This window comes from Neoarius graeffei, chromosome 25 (genome assembly GCF_027579695.1).
Source record: "Neoarius graeffei isolate fNeoGra1 chromosome 25, fNeoGra1.pri, whole genome shotgun sequence".
Lineage (NCBI taxonomy): Eukaryota > Metazoa > Chordata > Actinopteri > Siluriformes > Ariidae > Neoarius > Neoarius graeffei.
Window position 1 is genome coordinate 57,661,825 of NC_083593.1, and position 10,522 is coordinate 57,672,346.

Genomic DNA, 10,522 nt, shown 5'->3' on the forward strand with positions numbered 1-10,522 from the left:
CGGGAGGATGGGGGACGGGTCTTCCACTGGTGTTTCACTCTTCTGAAATACACGGGAGAGGGCGTCGGGCTTTGCATTGCGTGAACCAGGACGATAGGAGAGTGTGAAATTGAACCGCGTGAAAAACAGGGACCACCGGGACTGGCGCGAGTTCAATCTTCTGGCTGTTCGTATGTATTCCAGGTTTTTATGATCTGTCCAGACCAGGAATGGAACGCTCGAGCCCTCTAGCCATTGTCGCCACTCCTCCAGAGCGAGTTTGACAGCCAGCAGCTCACGGTTCCCAATGTCGTAGTTTTGTTTGGCTGGGGACAATCTGCGGGAGAGGAAGGCGCAGGGATGCAGTTTGCCATCCTCCGCTGTGCGCTGGGAGAGCACTGCCCCGACTCCTACGTCCGACGCATCCACTTCCACCACAAACTGCCGCTCAGGGTCGGGCATCTGGAGGATGGGAGCTGAAGTGAAGCGTGCCTTGAGTGTCTTGAATGCCTTGTCTGCCTCCTGGGACAGGAACAGCGCTTTAGTGCTGGTGAGGGCAGTGAGTGGAGATGCCACCTTGCTGTAATTCCGAATGAACCTCCTGTAGAAGTTGGCAAAGCCCAAGAATTGTTGCAACTTCTTGCGGTTCTCCAGTACGGGCCAGGATGTCACTGCCGATACCTTAGCAGGGCCCATCTGAATGCTCCCCTCTGCCACTATGTACCCCAGAAAGGACATGGATCTGGCGTGGAACTCACATTTCTCTGCCTTGACGAAGAGTGAGTTTTCCAGGAGACGGTGCAGGACCAGCTGAACGTGATGGATATGGTCTGACATGGATCTTGAGAATATCAAAATGTCATCCAAATAAACGAATACAAAGATATTGAGCATGTCCTGGATGATGTCATTCACTAGAGCCTGGAACACTGCTGGGGCGTTGGTGAGGCCGAAGGGCATGACCAGGTACTCATAGTGTCCGGTTGGTGTATTGAATGCCATCTTCCACTCATCGCCCTCTCTCATGCGCACCAGGTGATATGCATTCCTGAGGTCGAGTTTAATGAAGACGGTGGCCCCCTGGAGCAGCTCAAAAGCAGATGACAAGAGTGGCAGAGGGTAATGGTTTTTGACCGTGATGTCATTCAGTCCTCTGTAATCAATGCATGGATGGAGAGAGCCGTCCTTCTTTCCAACGAAAAAGAATCCTGCTCCGGCAGGGGAAGATGACGGGCGTATTATTCCAGCAGCCAGGGAGTCATTGATGTAATCCTCCATGGCTCTCCTCTCAGGTCCATTTGTTAAAGACATCTCGGAGACCATGGTAACAGGCAGGCACATTAGAGAGGTCAGGGACAGAACTGGTGGTTTCGGGATTGGAGGGCACGACAGCCCCCTTTAAGCAGGTCTGGTGACATTCCCTCCCCCACTCACGTATCATGCCGGTCTCCCAGTCAAGGTGGGGGTTGTGTTGGCGCAGCCACGGATAGCCGAGGATGAGGGGTGATCCTGGTGAATGCAGAAGGTGAAACTGGATGGCCTCCTGGTGGTTTCCTGACAGTAGCATGGTTACAGGGGCTGAGGTGTGAGTCACTGTGCCGAGTGGATGTCCGTCCAGGGCTCATGCTGTAACAGGTGTGGACAGGCGGTGGCACCCTACGCCCAGTTGTCAAGCAAGCTCTGCGTCCATGATGTTGGCCTCGGCTCCAGAGTCGACCAGGGCGGAGAGTGTATGGGTGGAGTTGGGGAGCAGAAGACGAATCTGGAGCAGGGATTTACGAATTGGGGGAGGCTGAAGACACGTTGAGCTCACCCGGATCTCCCCTACACCCGGTGAGCTTTGGCTTTTGCCAGACAAGTAATGACTCGATGGCCCTCACCCCCGCAGTATAGGCACAGATTGGATGTTAAGCGGCGCTGGCGCTCTTCAGGAGTGAGGGTGGCACGGCCAATCTCCATGGGCTCATGGTTTTCTCTTCTCCACCCTGCAGGCTTTTGGAATTGGGGAAGTTTTTTATCCTGGGTCAAACTATTGTACAATGAAGCCTGCTGTTTAGTAAAGGTGGGGAGAGGGTTGAGCTGCCCTGTGCCAGTTAAAAGAGGGTTCAGACAGGGCTGCTGCATCTCAGGCCAGCTCTACAGCATTGTCATTGAACCTCTTCTGTATAGGCTGAGGAGACGGTTACAGGGCCTGGGTCTCCCTGAGCTGGCTCAGAACCGCTCTGTGGCCATCTCAGCTTATGCAGATGATGTTAATGTTTTTATACAAAATCAAAGAGATATACAAGAACTTAAAGAAAGCCTGACTGTGTATGAAAAGGCCTCCTCTGCTAAAGTTAACTGGGGCAAATGTGAAGCTTGTCTAATAGCTCAGTGGAGCCTAAGAGACGTCCCTGAGCTACCTGGGACACTTAAGTGGGGAAAAAGAGGCATCAAAGTTCTGGGAGTGCATTTAGGGTGCGAGGACTACTAAAAACAGAACTGGGAGGGAGTGCTGGAGAAGGTGAGTGCCAAGTTGTCTAAATGGAAATGGTTGCATCCCCAGCTGTCCTACAGGTGTAGAGTTCTGATAGCCAATAACCTGGTTGCCTCTTCTCTTTGGCATAGACTGATCATCTTAGTGCCACCACCAGGCCTCGTGAGGGACATACAGCGGCTCCTGGTGAACTTCTTCTGGTCAGGTCAGTATTGGCTGAGGGCACCAGTTCTCTCTCTCCCTGTGGCTGAGGGAGGACAAGGCCTCAAGGACATTTTATCAAGAATTGCTGCCATCAGACTGCAGACGGTACAGAGGTTACTCTATGGCTGCGGATACTGCTGGCTGGCATCCGCTCAGCTGCTTCTGAGGAAGGCTGGCCGGCTGAGACTGGATAAACAGCTTTTTCTTGTAAGGACCTCTGAAGTTGACCTGGCTGGAATAACACCCTTCTACAACTTGGTGCTTGATGCGTGGAAGACACTCAAGACCACATGGACCATGGACCTCAAACCTGGTTTGTGGATCTTTGAGGAGCCGCTGTTCTACAATAATTTCTTTACATCCAACATGCTTTCCTCCACATCACTTCATACCAAGTTTGTCAAGGCTGGCATTGTCAAACTGGGAGTCATCAGCGTCAGGTCTTCCAGGGTGCTGAAGAAGATAGTGGACGAGGTCTGGCAGTCCCTGTCTGTACCCCTCAGGGTGTACGCCTAGGACCGTACCCTGGTTGACCTATGGCACGAGGACCATGAGTACATCTTTCCTGCACTAAGTATCAGACCTGTGACTGAAGAGTGGAGAGAGGAGAGAGGGCTGCTTCTGTCCCTGAAAACACCGGTGCTGGGCAACTTCAGCTCATGTGGGAAGAAGCAGCTCTACTACAGCTGTGTAAAGGTTCTGAACTTCCGCTCTTTGGTAGAAGTCAGGGAGTTGAGGTGGACCTGGGTTTTTGCTCCAGAATGCACCCCTAAAGGCTGCTGGAGGACTCTGTACAAGCCACCCATTGAGAAACGGATGGCTGACCTCCAGTGGAGGATCATACATGGAGCGATAGCCACAAACAGACACAGGGCTCACCTGGATCCCAGCACTGGGGAGGACTGTCCCTTCTGTCACCAACAAGAAACCCTCAACCATTTGGTGACTCTTTGTCCTCGTCTAGTGGGTCTATTTAAGATACTGCAAGAGTGGGTGGAACATCTAGAGGAGAAATTTTCCGTCCCTTTGTTTGTCTTTGGGCCGAAATACACAGTCAGAAAAAGACAGACTCAGGTTTTAATTAAGTTTTTAATTGGAACTGCAAAACTAGCAATCTGGAAGACCAGAAAGAATCAGATGCTGGGCCTGGGATGGACTGATGCGGTTCAGAGTCTGAAAGGTTTGGCTGCATCTTGTCTGAAGGTAGAGCATGCTTTTTACAGACTAACCAATAACCTGGACACTTTTATAGATCTGTGGGGTTTTCGACAGGTTTTATGTTCACTTGAAGAGGATGGAGCACTAACTCAACTTTTAATGTACAGGTGTGTGAGAGAGAATGTTTTAATAGAGAAGCTGCTTTTATGTACTGATTTTGATGATTTTCTAGCAATGACTTTTTATGTACCTTTTATTTTCTCCATTATTTATTGTTTTACTTCTTGTGAAAGAAAATATACACATGGAACAATTAAAGGTGTTTTAAAAAGTCTCTTCCTCTCTGTGTGTGTGTGTGTGTTCTCTCTCTCTCTCTCTCTCCCCATTGTGTTTTCTGTGTGTTCTGTGTCTGTCTCGCTGTCTGTCTGTGTTTCAATCTGTAAACTTAAATCTGAGTAAATATTTTTATTGCTCTATTTCTCCCCCAGTGGAACAACTCCACCTAGCTCTGTGTGTGTGTGTGTGTGTCTCAGCCCTGGTTTACACACTTTCCTTGTTTTTGTTCTGTTCTGTTTAAAGCTTGACCCAAACTCCCTGCTCTGTAGAAACACACTCACACAGCGGCCATCTTTAATCCAGTCACGTGACTCACCCGTTTCCGGAACATTCCACCGGATTCCTTTCAGTAAACAGCGCCATTTAAATCCTCTACAACAAAACCACATGAATCCATCATTCACTCCTGAACCAGTGAAGAGTTTCCCTCATTCTCAGAGGATTAAAGTGGGACTCAGTCCCTGTGTTTACTCACAGAGTTTCAGCTTCCGGTCGGGGGGGGGGGGGAGAGGAGGAAAGAGAGAGGAAGGAGAGTGGAGGAGAGAGAGAAGGAGAAAGAGAGAGATGGGAGAAGAGGAGAGAGTGGAGAAGAGAGAGAGAGGAGAGAGAGAAGGAGAGTGGAGGAGAGAGGAAAGTGAAGGAGAGAGAGAGAAGGAGAGACGAGAGTGGAGGAGAGAGAGGGGAGAGAGAAAGGAGAGTGGAGGAGAAAGAGGGAGAGCGCAAGTGGAGGAGAGACAGGGAGAGAGAGGGAGGAGGAGAGAGTGGAGGAGAGAGGGAGAGCGAGAGGGAGGAGAGAGGGGGAGAAGGAGAGTGGAGGAGAATGAGAGGAGTGTGAAGGAGAGAGAGAAGGAGAGTGGAGGAGAATGAGAGGAGTGTGAAGGAGAGAGAGAAGGAGAGTGGAGGAGAGAGTGAAGGTGTGAGGGAGAGAGAGCGAGTGGGGGGGAGAGAGAGGAGCTACCAGCAGCTCCAGGGTGAGGCATCTCTTTGTTCCTCTCATCCTCACACTGTCAACTCTCTTTCTTTCCTCTCTCTCTCTCTCATTCTCTCCTCTCTCTGAGGCTCTCAGCTGCACTTTTTATTGATGTTTCTCATTGAAATTCATCCACATTATTTCCAGCTGCTCTGTTACACACCAACACCTTCACTAAAGCTAACGGAGTTAATTAAACCACTGATTGGCTACTTCTACATCACGTGATCAATTTAGACCCGTCCTATTGGATCTCATCATCAGCTTTCTCCAGATTCCACAACATTAGCACTTATTATTGGGGTTATTCACAATTTTTCAGCTTTTAGATTCGATTTGGGAAAAAAAAACTTTTCCGCAATATTTAAATATCCTGACTAGCCTGGAGTTTTCATTAATAAAAAAATTACCTGCCATATATGTTTAGTATTTTTAATAATTTCATGACATAATAACATTGGATGTGTTGTTTGTAAATAAAACGGGGGGAAAACTATTGACAAGTTTATGCACGTGAATACTTTTTGTATTAATTTTTCTTTTTTTAATTTTTAATTTAAATATCCTTTCTCTTCCTTCCCACTTTTTTGTATATTCTTCTATTTCTGTTTTTATAAACTAAAAGAAATAAACTCAGAATAAATCTGTTGCAAAAACATTTTAAGAACATGTGCATAACACGCTGAGAGCGGGCCCGGGCCACGGCTGAAGCCTCAGATTTTCCTGCCGCGCTGCTGCCGCCCCGCTTGTTCTTCCTGCGCTTCGCTCCTCGCTTCGCGACATGCCACCAAAAAAGAATACAGCACAGGTTGAGGAGGTCGACGATATTAAAAGATCGCTCGACATGTTGACGGAGGAGGTTTCTGCTGTTAGACAACAGCAGAAAACCATCATGAGCCTGGTGGAGGAAGTTAAAGCCTTGAGGCTAAAAATCACCGAGAAGGACAAGCGGATTAACTTGCTGGAGAACCGGGTGGCCGATCTGGAGCAATATACCAGAATGAACGACATCATAATCACCGGCTTGGAAGTGAAACCTCGTTCATATGCACGGGCAGTGGCGATGCGGAACGGAGAGGAGCCGAGCGAGGAGGACGCGGCATCGGTGGAGCAACAGGTGGCGACGTTTCTCCGCTCAAAGGGAGTTGAGTTAGACAGGGAGAACATCGAGGCCTGTCACCCGCTCCCAAGGAGAAACGAGAAGACAAAACCGGCAATAATAGTTCGGTTTGCAAATAGAAAACACAAAAACGAACTGCTGAAACAGGGAAGACGGCTGAAGGGATCAGACGTTTACATAAATGAGCACCTGACAAAGAAAAATGCAGACGTTGCCAGAATGGCCCGTTTACTCAGAAAACAGAAGAAAATACAATCAACATGGACTTCAAACTGCAAAATATACATCAAGTTAAATGGAACACCAGAACAAGCCAAAGTACTAGTCATCCGGGAGCTGGAGGAGCTGAGCAAATATTAACGAAACGTACAACAACAAGGTATCCTTAAACTACAGCCATGACAACTCCTGATAATAAACACACATCTTATCTCATCTCATTATCTGTAGCCGCTTTATCCTTCTACAGGGTCGCAGGCGAGCTGGAGCCTATCCCAGCTGACTACGGGTGAAAGGCGGGGTACACCCTGGACAAGTCGCCAGGTCATCACAGGGCTGACACATAGACGCAGACAACCATTCACACTCACATTCACACCTACGCTCAATTTAGAGTCACCAGTTAACCTAACCTGCATGTCTTTGGACTGTGGGGGAAACCGGAGCACCCGGAGGAAACCCACGCGGACACGGGGAGAACATGCAAACTCCGCACAGAAAGGCCCTCGCCGGCCACGGGGCTCGAACCCAGGACCTTCTTGCTGTGAGGCGACAGCGCTAACCACTACACCACCGTGCTGCCATAAACACACATTAGGACTAGAAAACTTTGTATATACAGAACATAAAATACAGGACATAGAACATGATATTGATCCAGATAACAATTTACTCAATGATATAGAAAACAGCTGCAGTTATTACACAGATGAGCACTACAACGCAACTTTCCAATCAAAGCATAACATATCAATCATCCACTTCAATAGCAGAAGCCTATATGCCGACTTCCACAATATTAAAGAATATTTGAAACAGTTTAAGAACCCATTCAACATCATAGCAATTTCAGAGACATGGATCAGCACTGACAGAGGTGTGGACTTTGAGATGGAGGGTTATGATCTAAATCATATAAGCAGAGTGAAAAAGAGAGGAGGAGGTGTGGCAATATATGTGGACAAAGGACTGAAGTATAAGGTGGTGGAGAGTATGACAGCAGCTGTTGATAATCTGGTGGAATGTATCACAGTGGAAATTTGTATGGAAAAAGTAAAAAATATAATTGTGAGCTGTTTGTACAGAACTCCAGCATCAAGTATCGATATATTTGAAAACTTTTGGGTATAAATATAATGTACAGTATGGATTTATACCCAAAAATCACCAAACCTAGTAGAATTACTTCTCATTGTGTCACATTAATAGATAATATATTTACAAACAGTATGAAAAAAAATAATACAGAAAGTGGGCTTTTATATAATGACATCAGTGACCATTTGCCTGTATTTATTGTCTATCACTGTAATTACTGGAAACCTAAGGATATGAATCAGCTGAAATACAAACGGATAAGAACCGAAGAAAACATAAGGATACTTAAGAGTGAATTACTTAAACAGAACTGGAGAGTCGTATATGAGGAAGAAGATATTGACAAAGCATACAGTGGATTCCTAAATATCTTTAAAACACTCTATGATAAAACCTGTCCTATAAGGAAATACAATGATGGACAAAAACAAGCAAATGGTCCATGGATCACCAAAGGATTAAAAAATGCCTGTAAAAAAAAGAACACGCTGTATAGACAATTCATAAAAAAAAGAACTTTGGAGGCAGAAATTAAATATAAAAAATACAAGAATAAATTAACCAGCATTATGAGGACATGTAAGAAGGAATATTATAATAAATTATTAGATAGTAATAAAAATAATATGAAGGGGCTATGGAATGTACTGAATAGTATTATTAGGAATAGAGCTAAAAACAAAAACACAAGCTACCCTGATCATTATATTGAGAATGACAGATCAATAAATAATATGGAGGAAGTGGTAAATGGTTTTAATAGATTCTTTGTAAATGTGGGATCAGATTTGGCAGAAAAGATTCAGGATACAGACACACCTGGAGGGGCGGAGGCTGCTCGATGGGAGAGAAATCCTAAATCTATATTCCTTGGTGCAGTTGGCATAAAAGAGGTCATAGACATTGTAAGGAGAAGTGAAAGTAAAACCTCCACTGACTGGAATGATATTGATATGAGTTTAATAAAAAAAAGTTATTGAAGAAATTGCAGAACCATTTACTCACATATGTAATATGTCTTTTCAATCTGGTAAATTTCCAAACAACATGAAAATAGCTAAAGTTATACCTTTATATAAATGTGGGGATAGACACCATTACACAAATTACAGGCCAGTTTCTTTCCTCTCTCAGTTCTTCAAGATCCTCGAAAAACTGCTCACAGCAAAACTAGACAACTTCATTGAAAAATATAAACTTTTAGCTGACAGTCAATACGGATTCCGGAAAGACAGATCAACAACCCTGGCGTTAATGGAACTTATCGAGAAAATCACAAATGGTATAGACAATAAAAAACATGTTATGGGAATTTTCATAGATCTAAAGAAAGCATTTGATACAATAAATCACGACATTCTATTCAAAAAATTAGAGAGGTATGGTATCAGAGGGGTTGGTTTGGACTGGGTGAGGAGCTACTTAAGTAACAGGCAACAATTTGTAAAAATTGGAGATCACACATCTGAGTATTTGCCCATAACATGTGGAGTACCGCAAGGGTCTGTCTTAGGTCCTAAACTGTTTATATTGTACATTAATGATTTATGTAATGTATCAAGTATAATGAAATGCATATTATTTGCTGATGATACAAACATCTTTTACGCCGGGGACAATGCACAGCAGCTTATGGAAACAATCACAATCGAAATGAATAAATTAAAAAGGTGGTTTAACGTAAACAAATTGTCATTGAATTTGAGTAAAACAAAGATTATGTTATTTGGAAAATATAAGTCGAACCCTCAAGTTGAATTGAAAATTGACAACATAACCATAGAAAGAGTGTATGAAATAAAATTTCTGGGTGTGATTGTTGATCATAAAGTCTGCTGGAAACCGCATATTAATCATGTTAAAGCAAAAATAGCAAAGATTACTGCAATTTTGGGGAAATCAAGACACATTCTGGACTATAAATCACTACATACTCTGTATAATGCACTCATACTTCCATATCTGAGCTACTGTGTGGAGATATGGGGTAATACCTACAAATCTAACCTGCAGCCGTTAGGCACATTACAAAAAAGAGCAATAAGAATTGTCACTAATACGGGATATCTTGAGCATACAAACGCATTATTCGTAAAAGCACACACTCTGAAATTCACTGATCTGGTTAAACACAAGACTGCACAAATTATGTATAAAGCAAGACATAACCTTCTTCTGGGTGAGGTACAAAATACGTTTATGGAAAGGCAGGGTGGGTCTAACCTGAGAGGGGAAATGAATTTTAAGAGAGTAAATGTTAGAACAACTCTGAAAAGTATGTGCATAACAGTCTGTGGGGTGAAATTGTGGAATGGTCTGGATAATGAACTCAAAAATAGCACCAACATAAAACTGTTTAAAAAATTATATAAAAACATGTTAATAAAAATATATGAGAATGAGGACAGGCAGACTATACAGGTGATGATGAAACTGAGAGTAAGTCTGTGACTGGTCTTCTTGTATTTAGTGTATAGTTATAGGTATGTGTATATGTATGTACTGTATATATGTATTGTATGTGTGTCTATATGCATAAGTATCTGTATATATGATTTGATTTGGTCGATATTATACCATGTCGGTATGTTTTGGTATGTTGGTATGTTTTCTTTTTTGTTTATTGCTTTTGTTTTCTTTTGTATATATAGTTTATTATGGTGGAAAGTGACATTTGATTAGCGGTGGTATAGAGGGTTAGGATTGGATAAGTTATTACTTCTTCCTAATCCTTTCTGAACATTGTTATGTTATTGCCTTGTGGCTACGCTATTCTGTTTGTTTATGATGATGTTTTGATTATTGTATTTTTTATTTAAATTTTTATTTTTATATCTTTCTTCTTTATTGTTCAGAATAAAGTAATCAATCAATCAAAATAATATTGCTTTCTTTCTTTTTTCTCTGTTTCTATTTTCTTTTCTTCCCTTGTTCTCTTAACACTTTTAAGAGTAAAAAAAAA